Source organism: Pezoporus wallicus, unplaced genomic scaffold, assembly GCF_028554395.1.
Source record: "Pezoporus wallicus isolate ANWC-B61680 ecotype Strahan unplaced genomic scaffold, APGP_CSIRO_Pwel_v1 contig_360, whole genome shotgun sequence".
Classification (NCBI taxonomy): domain Eukaryota; kingdom Metazoa; phylum Chordata; class Aves; order Psittaciformes; family Psittacidae; genus Pezoporus; species Pezoporus wallicus.
Window position 1 is genome coordinate 2,639,827 of NW_026640059.1, and position 12,489 is coordinate 2,652,315.

The window sequence follows — 12,489 nt, forward strand, 5'->3', positions numbered from 1 at the left end:
TGTTATTTCCTGGAGGGTGCACGTTTCACACACTGTCCTGCTGTGGCTGGGAATGCAAGAGGCTTGCGTCACTGCAGAGATCACACTGTTATATAAGTGATATCCTAAGGAAAGGCCATGGCAACAACACATCCCTCTCAGGGAAGATGCCTGTGAAAGCTTGACTGTGACCTAGAAAAGATGGTGATAGAAGGAGCTGTTTACAACAAGCCTTCATTGAATTAGGAATCTGCATACGGGTGAAGTTTTACAAGAGAACAGAGTCTAAAAGCATACAGCAATGCTGGGGGGGGGGGGGGGGGGGGGGTTGGTTTGTGTCTTGTGAACCCTTTAGGCCAGCAGTGACTGGTACTAATAATTCTTAAATAAATAAAACCCCTCCAGCTCTTATGCCAAGGCAAAGGCTTGATCTCTGTGTTTGTGAGCTCTCAATAAAATTAAGAGCCAGAGTTTTGCAGGAGACATCAATGTAAGTTACTGTAACTCAGCAGTCAGAGTAAAATACTGTAGCAGAGCACAACTCTAATAAAACTAGTCTGAGAAAAGGGAAGAAAAATCCATGCACGGCTTATCAAATCCTTTTACTTAATTTATAAATTTTCCCTAAATTCTGAAACTAGGGAAAGCTTCTGGTTATTCTTGTAAGCCTGAGTGAAGACTTCCATTTGTAATTTAATTGTGCCGCAGACCCCATCTGCAGAGCAATTAATAATTTCATAAGCTAAACACTGCATGAAGCCTTTAATAACTATGCAGTGACATGGTGCAGTATTGAGGTTTTTTTAAATAATGAATATTCATTGATGCTGGGTAGAGGGGTAAGGAGGGAATAAATTTTATCACAGCACCTGCCCCTCAAGATACCATGTATCATTTTACGTTAATTAAGGGTTTTCCTTCCTCATATGTTTTTAACTGGAATTGAATTGTGGAAAGATGATCAAGCTTATCCACTTTAAACGGACAGAAGCAAATAATAAACACAAATTCAAAATTACCTTAGAGTGGCTACTTATTTCTCCACCTATCCTGTTCTTTTCTTTTGACTGGGGACACCACTGGCTTCTTGTGGTCTTTCTCTATGAAGTTCTAGTCATCAATTCTGTCATCCTTGCTTTAGTAACATTGATGGGTTATTTTTCTTGCAACCAGTTTTAGACCTGTAATTCAGAGACTTGTCTTAACCCAATTTGTATGACTCCATCTCTGCACCTGATTCCATCGCTTTTTCAAGTCTCTAATGCGTTTTGTTAGTGTCCTCTGATCATGTAATACGAGGCCTATGAAACAAGAAAGCATTATTCAAAACTTTTCTCAGCTAAAATTTTTTGCAGATTTAGCAACTGTTTGACTTCTTGTGTCACACTAGCCTTGGATAGATAAGTGTGTCTCTATGCATATTATTGTGAGATATAAAGCACAAATCTAATACAAAGCAAACAAATAGCTTTCTTGCTTTTTCTTTCTCTTATTTGAAGCTCCTTTTTGGCACAGTGTATACATACTTCTTTTGGCCACATAGCAGTGCAGCTGAAAAAATTGTCACAAAGTTCAACAAAGGGAAAGTGAGAGCCAGGGCTGAGTCATTGCATGTGTGAGAGCTAGAAGGAGGAAACATTGGACTATACTGACAGAGATTCAGAAAATGCTGAGGAATAATCTATCCCAGAGGATGCTGGCAAGCTATCAAGAAACAAACAAGAAACAAAATAAACCACAACTCCACAAAGGGATGGAAACCACCCCCCACAAAGTCAGCCAAAGAACTTTCCATCACAACACGAGCATCATCCAAATCTCTAGTTTTCCCAAGATGAGGCAACCACAGCATTGACACTCTTAGTGGTTCATTTTAAATATTGATCCAGCAGCTGTTTAATGCTGAGCTGTTCATGTAAGGTGGAACAACTGGTGCTGTTCAGCATATGCCTGTAATGGCCATGGTGAAATGTGATGTGTGTAAGCAACTGGGGCTGTGGCAAACAGGCAGCAATCTCTCTGACAAGGTTTCAGTCCTACAGCACCTGAATGAGGGAAGAGCAGGTCCAGTGAAAATAACCAGGTCTAGACAAGAGTCCATTGATCACCAGACAAGTCTGGTGGCAAGACAGGTACAAGGTCAAGTGAAGAAGCCAAGACAAATTGAAAGTTCAGAAAGGTACAAAGCCAGGTATATTGTATCTATCATATTAGTTTAGAGAAAGACCAAATACATCTATCTGTCCAATGGGCTGAGGGTGCCTGAGTGGAAAGCCCATATGAGACTGCCTGTTCATAGCCTTGCTTCTCACCTTTCCTGTTTTTGCAAACTCTGGTACAAGTTTATATAGCTGTGTGCTGAGCAGGCTTTCAACATAAGCAAATAAACCTTTATAAAAGGGAAGAGGTTGTAGAAGAGGATTATGGAGGAACCTTCTAGAAGATGGCTATAACTTTTATTTACTGAGCAAGTTCCTTTCTTGACCATAACTTTTTGCACAAAATTTCCGTTGCTTTAGAAAAGAAACTTTTTCCTTATACACTAGATCATTTATTTTCAAGTTGTATGCTTTAGATTCAGGTTCATAAACTTAGATTTATTTTTTTTATGTCCTTTTCAAGTTCATGTATGCCTTAAATATTAAACTATTCTTGGTTATGTCAGTATATAACTGGTAGAACTGAGCTCCACTCTATCACACGCTAGACAACCTAGCTGAACAAGCAAAGGAGATACTAGCACCTGGGACTTTACAGGACTAGAAGGAACTTCGTTTAATGCTGAAGTTCAGTGACAACATTCCTCTGGATCACTGCAAATCACGTGAATACAGTCAATCTATTTCTTGTTTCTGGCTTACTTAAGGTTACTGTGCAGATGCGATTGGTTTTCTCTTTTCTAATAGATGGACTTTGATTCAAAGAAACATCTTTGCTAAGTACCTCTATTTGTATATTTACATTTGAGGGTGTCTTTAACAAAATTAAGCTTTAAAAAAATCCTCTTTTTTTAGTGTCACTCTGCTAGATTGAATATTTCTCTGACAGATTCTTCCCACCCCTGGTGACTTCTTCCTTAAGAACATTGCGTTTGATTATACAGTGGTAGCTGTTCATTAGCAGCTCCGCTGGAGCTGTTTCTTGAGCTGCACAAAGCCAGGCTTATATATTTTAAGGGCAAGGGTCAGAACATCCTCTCCCCTGTGTGCTCCAGAACGAGTTGTTCCAAGGAAAAAATCCTACAAAGGTCAAACTTGCTGATATAAGACAAGTTTAGAAGAGAGCAGTGGAAATCCTACGTTGTGATTTTTATTACATTCTTTTGCTCCTTTCATCTCCTGTCATTTTGTGCTCAGCAGCATTCTTAGTAGAGGTCAGTGGCAATAACTTTCATTAAAGGTATTGTATTTTCTGAAAACTGAAACCTGTAGTTTTCACTATATGATTCTGGCTGCACAAAATTCCAATAATATTCCCTGAATCTCTGAAAAATTCCTTATCTCTATCATTCCCGTTATCCTTTTGGCTTCCATTGAGGAGTTTTACCGTGAATACTACAGCTGAGTGAATATGTAGGTTCCCTCATTCTCTAGTAAGTAAAGAGAAAGAAAAGTGATTTTTTTTTTAGTATGAAACTATATGGCTAAGATGGAGAAGAAGAGCTTCTCTTTGACATAGAGGGAGTCTAACATTTGACTTGAAGGGATTCATGCCATGGTAGTGGTGCTTTTCTTTGTTATAGTCAGACTGTGGGTCCAAAATATTTTGGTCCAGCCCCTCTGAGATAGCCATGAGAGAATGTCTTTGAGGTCTGTGAGGAAATGCAAGGACCCAGAATAATGGAAAAGGGCAAGCATGAAAGCCTACCTCAAGGAAGAGATACAAAGAAAAGGGAGGAACTGTCAATGAAGCCACTGTATTTTGAATGCTGCGCTAGAAGTTGCAGGTCCTACTGTTAGAACAAGGAAATAGTAAGTTGTTTGATATTGCATATGGCTGGCCCTAGAGACTATAGGCACCACCTTCTCAGGACCCTGAATTCACCTCTGCAAGCTTAAGAGTTCTCTGCGTGAATTGTGTCAGAATAAGAAACTTTGGAAATGCAGAATATTGGAAACAGGAGTTAATGGGCTTTCCATGATCTTCTCTCTGTGTCAAACTTCTTATTTTTAGTTTCAGGGTGACTTGGTTTCCCATCTGTGTGGCATAGAGCCTCAGGCAAGCTGGCAGGAGCCTGGGCATGTTTCCAGTAGAAGATAGATTTCCACTGTAGTTAGCCTTTTACTATTGCTAAATGCTTTGGTTTTGATGAATCAGTGTTTTCCTATGGAAAAACATTCCTTTGGAGAATTTCCAGTCAGAATGATATGAAGATTCAACATGTTGCAAAATCTGTCCAGAAAAGGTTTTATTCTGGGTAGCTGTACTTATAAGTAATTTTCCTTGTCTTCTCTCTATAGTAAAGAGAGAAGGGGAAAAACAAAATATAAAACAAAAAAAAACCCTAAAATATTACTGCTATAGGTATTTATCACAAGGATGTCTATTTTTGCCTCTGGAAAGATTATGCTGGGTAAAGACATTCAAATATAGCACCTGGAAAGGAGGTGAAATTTTTTCAGATTCCAAGACCTTATTTTGCAGTGCAGCAATATCAAAGGTCATGGAAAAAAAAAAATAGGTTAAACTATTCAGTATTTGCTTTGCAATTTCCTTGTAAAACATACTTGAAACTAAGCACATCTTAATGAAAATCATAAATTTGATCAGACGTTTAAGAACTTGTGCTTATATTCAGCTTTGGTTGATTGTGACTTCATGTTTTTACTGGCTATCTCCCCTGGACCAAAACATAGCTCAAGCTGCTGGATGAAGTATAACTGAAGTATAACTATAAATCAGTGTGTGTGTGTGTGTGTGTGTGTGTGTGTGTGTGTAACATCCAGAGCTATAAATGCAGCCTTTCTTTCTTGTGCCTCTCCGGACATAGTAGGTGTGAAGCTGGCCATTATATGAGGCTTGTAATCATGGGATGGCAGCTAGACACTTGTCATGCAAATTCACATCCTTACTTTCACAGGTTAGTAATTCCCTTAAAATGAGCACAGTTACATTAAGCTTGATTTCATGCGTAACTACTGTAGCCCCTTCCTCTTTATTGGATCAACAGTTTAATGCTTTTGAAACCCCCTTCTTCAACAGGATTTGCATAGAGTCTTTTCCAGTCAGTGTCAGCTGCCTACCTAGAGTTCGGTTAAGCCATAGCTAATCCTTAAGCTGAGGTAGCATGTTCAGGGTGATTCGGTAAGCTTTGGCATCTGCTTTTAAGCAGCTGAAGTTGACGGATGAGCTCCATGCACAGCTTCATCTGGGAAAGATTCTCTCTCCAAATAGAATCAAGGGGAGAATTAATCACTGCAGTTGCATTTCAGAGACCAGCTCTTGCTTCTGTCATTCTTACTGTAGGCAAAGGAAACAATGAAACTGATACGATTCTGTGAAAAGAGATCTTCAAGTTGAGCCTGCACTAGAAATGTCCCTGAAAGAGACGTCATCTGTGTTTGAGGAGTATAGAATTAAAGGCAGACTGGAACTGGGGTGAGTTGATCTATGACTACATGGGCTCTGCCACTCAGAAACATGGGTGTTTCAGTAGCAGTTTAGTTAATGGGTGGCTGCATCTTCTACAGGAGTAAGAAGATTTCATGTAAGACTTTATCCCTTCACACACTTAAAATAGCTGGTTGCTTAATATTGTTTTATTCCTCTGTATCCCTCCTGTTGGGCCTGCCCTGTTTATGCTGTGTGGAGGCAGAAAAGGAACACTCCAGTTAACTGTGGTGGGATCAGGGATTTGTCTGAAGATGAGCAGTAGCAACAACAAGATAAAATATCTATGTTTAACGCCTGCCAATTGGAGAGAAAAAACTGAAAACTGGAAAGAGGAAAAAATTTGCATTACACCTTTTACGGTTCTGAGCTGCAGTAGACAATCACAAACACAACACAGGTACTTGGAACTGTTTAAAGTAACCATTTGCTACACTGTACCTAGATCTGGAAAGAGCAAACACTGTGGAATTTAATTAGCTTTACTTTAACTGGAAATAAATCTGAAGCTTTAATTTCCAATCAGTTACCCAAAGTCCAAGTGTGTTTAGATTCAGAATGAATGATTCCAATCTTTATCATCCGCTTAGAAGATTGTGGAGAGAGCTAAACCTATTTTCTGTGTGCGGCAGTCACATAGAGTATAACTTACATCATTTATTTTAAGCACCAAAACCAGTGCTTGGATTTCCTAGGAGACTCAGCATTTGTAGCAAGGAGCTCATTAAAGAAGCTGATTCAGCTCAACTTGTTCAGTTCTGAACCTGAAAGTCACCAACTTGAATACATGACTGTTAGGTGTCGTCTTGGTTAGGAAGACAAAATGTCATGAGGCCATGCTAACAATAAAACCTACTGGTAAACACTTTCACCTTCCTAAAGGTGAAGGATAAAGCTGTGAATGTGAAGCCATGGGAGAGAAAGAAGAACATGGGGTCACAAGGAGATGGGGTTTCTCTTGAGCTATATCTGCTGGATATTTAAGTGTGTCCGAAAGTGCAGTTGCTTAAGGAGGCTGTTCCAAAATGCTACTCTGCACTCTGTGAACAGAGGTTAAGTATTTTTGCCTTTTTAAGGGGGCAGAAGGAGCCCAATGCTACTGGAAAAAATTCCAGGGATAAGGTTTCAGTTTACTTTTCTCCTACTTAAAGGATCCTTTTCAGCCTCTGGTTGAAAGCACAATTTTCCTGATCCTTGGGGTACAAAGTTCTCTCAAAACCTCTGATCTGGGTGTGATCAGCTTGTTACAGGACTAAGGCTTTCCGGTGAAGCGTTTGATGGTTTGGAAAATACTCTGAGCATTCACTATGGGCTGCAGAATTTGCAGGACATATTTTACTAGCATGCAGTGGTTTGAAGCATGACACAGCTGGAAGCACATTGCTGATTTCTCCTGAAGAGCTAAAAACACTGCAGATTTCTTAAATATGCAACATATTGTTTAGGCAAAATTATATAGAATCATAGAATGGTTTGGGTTGGAATGGACATTAAAAATAATCTAATTCCTGAAAATGTCCTGGCCCAGGTGCAGCACCTTGCAGTTGGCCTTGTTGAGCTTCGTGAAGGTCCACAGGCACATCTCTTGAGCCCAAGTTCCTCTGGATGGCATCCCTTCCCTCCAGTGTGTTGACCACACCACACACCTTAGCGTCATTGGCAAACTTGCTGAGGGCACACTCAATCCCACCGTCTATGTAGCTGACAGATGTTGAGCAGCACCAGTCCCAGTACCAAGCCCTGAGGGACGCCACTTGTCACTGGTTTCTACTTGGACCTTGAGCAGTTGATCAAAACTCTGTTACCATCTACCCAATTCCTCATCCCTTATCCACCTTATCCTTACCAATACATGTGAATGTTTTTGTAATAAATGGATGTAGTTGTAAGTTTGTATGACTATAGAGGCTCCTAAAATTAATCCAAAATGCCTAAAAAATCCAAGTCAGTTTCTTTTTCTGCAGGCTGCAAATAGTGCAGGTACTCCCAAGTCAGTTTGGTTACCATGTGTCTGAAAGGAGCTGCACTCACCCTATATAAACAGTTGCTCAAATTGCTTTTCTGCAGTGAGTTTCAATAAGCTTACATTTTGGTTTGGCTCATGTTTTGAAGGCAGATGATTTTATATAGATCTTTAATGAATGTGTTGAACCTGGGTCAGTTGAGCCGCTTTCAGATGATCTCATGCTGACTTCTGCTGTTACTAAGATCCTAACCTGTGAGCAGCCACCAATGTTTTTCTATCTTGCAAAAAAGTACACTACTCAGGAAGGGAAATTAAGCTTATATTTGGGTAGTAGACAACTAAGTAGGGAGGAGGGTTTTTTTCCTCTTTCATATATATGTGATTGTTAAATACAGAAAGTGTCTTGGCTTATGAAGCTAATGAAACTATTTGTTAATAATAGAAATAGTTTAAACAGATCCAGCTATTCTAGCAATGCATGCAGAAGCTTTGGAAAAATTTCTGCAACTTATTTTTTTCTGTGGAAAGCCAACTTTTGTTAGGAAGCCAGCTCCCGCTTCCAGCACCATTCTAGGTCAAACTATTCTGAATTGGTCCCAGAACCAGATGTCTTTTTCAGTTCAGATGAGAATGGACAAAGACTGGGCTTTGAATAGTTGTTTGAGCTCTTTAGCTGTTTGCAACTGCTTCCATTTTGTGCTTAAATCACTGATGATCAGTTGATGATTACTATTCCATGGGTATTCAGAGACCCCGTGTCCCAGCATGTGAAATGAACTGGTATAAAAAACAGCAGCAAAGTAATCATAGCCTTAATCCTCTGTTCTGTCCCTGATGCAGTGAAAAACCTAAGGAAAAGGTAACTGTCCTCATACTACATTTTACCTGGTTTTAGTAATAGATTTGCATGTATTATATTAGTTTTTACGAAGATTATTGCCCTGTGACACAGAAAGAGCTACCTGGGTACTCAAAGGATGGTTCTGCAAGTGAAATGCAAATTCTTCTTACAGCCATGATTTATCCTCATCTTGAACATTGTATCGTATTAGCAAAACATTTATAGTGTGAGAGATGTACGAGTCAAAGTATTACACTAATAGTTTAAATTGAAGACAGGCCAGAATTTTTCTGTGGTGTTCTCTGATATGTTTATATATAATGGAGTGAACAACCAAAAAGAAATTTGTGTCAGACTTGCTTAACCCACCATCAGTAATCGAGATAAAGTTTATGCAGTTGCCTCTGAGCAACTGCTAATAATAAAGCACATTCCTACCTTCCTGTACACAATAGTAATGTTTTTACCTGGGTTACCAGCAGGACTTGGCTGTCAACATGTGGGTGAAAATGTCACTCACTTTTCTTTTTTCCCTTCCGAATAACAATTTTGTTTCTTTTTTCTACTTTTAATTTTGAGATTATTGACAGTATTTGCTCCCCTAGGGTGTGTTGTGCTGGAGATCTTCACCTTGTGGTTTCCCTGCAGCTCTCGAGGAACTACATACCTTTTTCTCTGGTGGACATGAGGATGTTGTGAGGTGACTGGTGTGTAGCTCTTGTACCAACATGGAATCAGCTGGGATGCAGCTGGTGGAGTACTAACAGACACTCAGGGAACTTCTTGGGATGCACAGTCTAGACTTGACATCCAAAGTACAAGGTAGGATTCAGGATGATGCCCGCTCTGCCATGGTTCTCTTGGATTACTATGGGCAAATCTTTTTATTGCTTTGTTTCTCAGTTTCCCCACACTAAAATGGACTAATGTTATTTCCCGTCTCTGAAAAGAGTGGTGAGTTTTATAAGCAGGATGAAAGGCAATAATTTTATTGCTAAATGTTGGCACTTATTTCTTGAATATTGTCAACAATTTCTGAATACTCTTATTTCTTATAACAAGGTCTATACAACCTCAGTTCACCTCCCTGTGCTGACGCCTTTAGATGCTCTGTTCCACAGCTGCCACAGGGATTTCTGGTATCATTCTGTGCAGAAAATAACCAGGCTTTGAGATAAGCGGTCTGTGTAGCAAGCACATTCTCTGTGGATGCCTCTCTGGTTTGTTGCACACATTGGAAAGAGCATCAGAAGGAAGCAAGAAGCAGGGGAAGAGAAGGCACAGGCATTTTTGAGAGACAGGGTTGTGTCTTTGCTGCAGAACTCTGACATTATGCTAGACTTGTCACTTGTCACAAAACATTGATGATGTTATCCATTTGGTTATTTTCTGTGTGGAACACTGATTTCCAAAAGCTTGATTATGATTTTCAGCTTTCTCTCCCCCTCCCCAGTGTTCCATCTCCATTATCCTACTGTCTTTATACAGAGGACACTGCTTTGTATGATCAGATGTCACCTGACAGATGCCTTCCTGCAAGAGAAATACCCCTTTCCACTCTGCTGTGTCTTGACTTCTGTCTTGACCACATTTAAACTGGTCAATCTTCCTGAGACAAGCCCTGGACAGAAAACAGTGCTTAGAATCAGTTGCTGCAAAAGTCTGTGACACTACTCCAGGACTATGTCCAGCAGCTGTCTTAGAAATTCAATTCTGCTTTCTCTTAGCACAGAAGATGCTTTAATATATTTTGTGAGAGGGAGGGTGTTACTGTGGTTAATAAAAATATCTGTAGCCTTTGTGACCACATCTATAATTTGCTTTGAACAGAAAGCATCTGAGGGTCTTGGCACCATGTGTCCCTGCTGTGGGTGCTCTGCTGTATAGTACTTCTTATCCTTACCTGGTGCTTAGAGCAAGGAAACTGTGCTAACAGATAGGGCATCTGTTAAAGGTTTATGTTTGTCTCTACTGCTCTGTACAGAGCTGGATATTTTTATGTACATCATTACTTGGGAGAAAGGTTGAGATGGTTGAAAGTCTTGTGTTTTGATTTCTTGGCTGTATTTGGGACCTGCATAATGCAAAGTAAATTAGCCAGGACGGATCTCTGCACCAACAGAGCTGCAGTGAAACTATTTGAGCTGGCTCTGAGCAAGTTCATTTGAGTGTTTCTGTATGCTGGCTTAAAGAAGGTGCTAAAGTTTGAAGTACAGATTCCTAGGTCCTAGATATAGTTAATGGAGAGAGCAAGCAGCACCAGAGTGTGATTCAGGCCTGCATTACCCTGACCAGCTGCCTGTCTCTTCCAACTGACCAAAGAGAGTTAGGGTTCTGAGGCAGTCGATGTGATTCTGTCATCCTTGTAACGTAGCCAGAGGGCAGATCTTTTGCACATGTAATAGATCCCTTATGTCTGCTCAGACCATGGTGTAAAAGGTATTGCATCTGCTAGCGCTCTTACATTGAGACACCAGCAAGCACTTGTTGTAAGTAATGCACATGCTTGTCATGTAATAGTGTGGTTAATGTTGCAATGAAAGACTAGTCCCTTGCTATTCAATATTAAGCAGGAAATTATATACTTCAGTACTACTACTCTGTAATTAAGCATGCTTTGTTACCATACTGTAGTATTTGTGTGAAGAAAAAATTAACACGGACCAAGATTGTCAGCTTATAAATTGGTTTAGCTCCATAGGATTCATATAAGTAAGCTGCAGATTTGACACACAATATTAGTGCCTATATCAGCTAATATATAGCAGTGACATGAAAGGAGCTTGGCTCACCATTATTTGAACAGCCTAGGCCCTGTCTCTGAATCATTGAGTTCTTAGGTTGTATAAAGAACTCATTCTGTATAAAGAAAAGACACTTTTTTTCCTTTTAGTTGACACATCATGCTCATATATAGTATAAGTATAAAGAATACAGAGGCTTTAATAATTTTGAATCATACGCAGTGTTTGGTTTGAAGTCTTTTGAACATTAACCAGACAATGTGAGGAAGAGGAAGGTATTAAAGACTGGCAGGAGAGAAAGCCATATACGTACACATGGTGAAATAACTCTCTTTAAAGAAAGATGCTTGCTATTTAACCGTTGGATATTTTTTAATCTCTTCCTCCATCTGAACTCAAATTACATGTTTTAAAGAACTGCTAGCCATTCTGCATTGATTTGGGGGTGGTTTTGGCAGGAACCTTATTTCTTTTCCTTAGCTCAGACAGAAGTGGGTGATTTTTCTCCTTCTGTTACTTATAAATAATCCAGATCACTCATCTGTACCTTGGATAGCTCAATAATCAGGGAATTTGTAAAAAGTAATCACTCACCTGAACCTTCAAGCTAAAGATCAGCTATGTTCCATCTAGACTCTCCTGCCTGCCTCGTCTTAGTATCAGGACTTTCATCTGTTCTAATCTAGTTAGCATAGAAAACTGATAATGATGCCTTGCGTACAAATATGCTTTGTTCAGTGACTCCTGGCTTTTAGCTCTAGGGTTAAAAAGCAGTCTAATAGGTTCATAATTCTGATACATTTTTATAAAAGTAGACAACTTAAAAATAAATCTTGAAATATGTAGCCCTGCAGGAGACTAACATTTGTCCTGATGCAACTGGGGAGACGTCTTTTTATAAGGAGTGAAAATAAAATCCTCCAGAGTTGGAAAGCCAGTTGGAAATTCAGCCAGATTGCACGTGAAGAAGAGTCATCTCAACCTTCCCCACTATTGTAAAAAATTAGCATTTAATTATTTCTAGTTAAATATAAAACATCTCAACAAGAATTTCTTGGATTATTAGCAAGTCAAAATAACAACATTTTTGCAAAATAAGACTTTCACATGAGAATCAATGGTGTTTCCAACTGCAAGACAGAACTTAGCCCAAATCCTTTTTAAGCTTTTAAAGAATGATTGACACGTTCATGTATTCTCTTCTGTTTGTTGTTTAATCTTGTGTAATATGCAAATAAATTAATTCATGGAAGTTTGTGTTTATGTGCCTAAAGTTAGCCTGCTTTATTTGTTGAGGGTGACTATGATTCATTCAGCTACTGGCAAGAAAGCAGATTCCTGTGTACTTT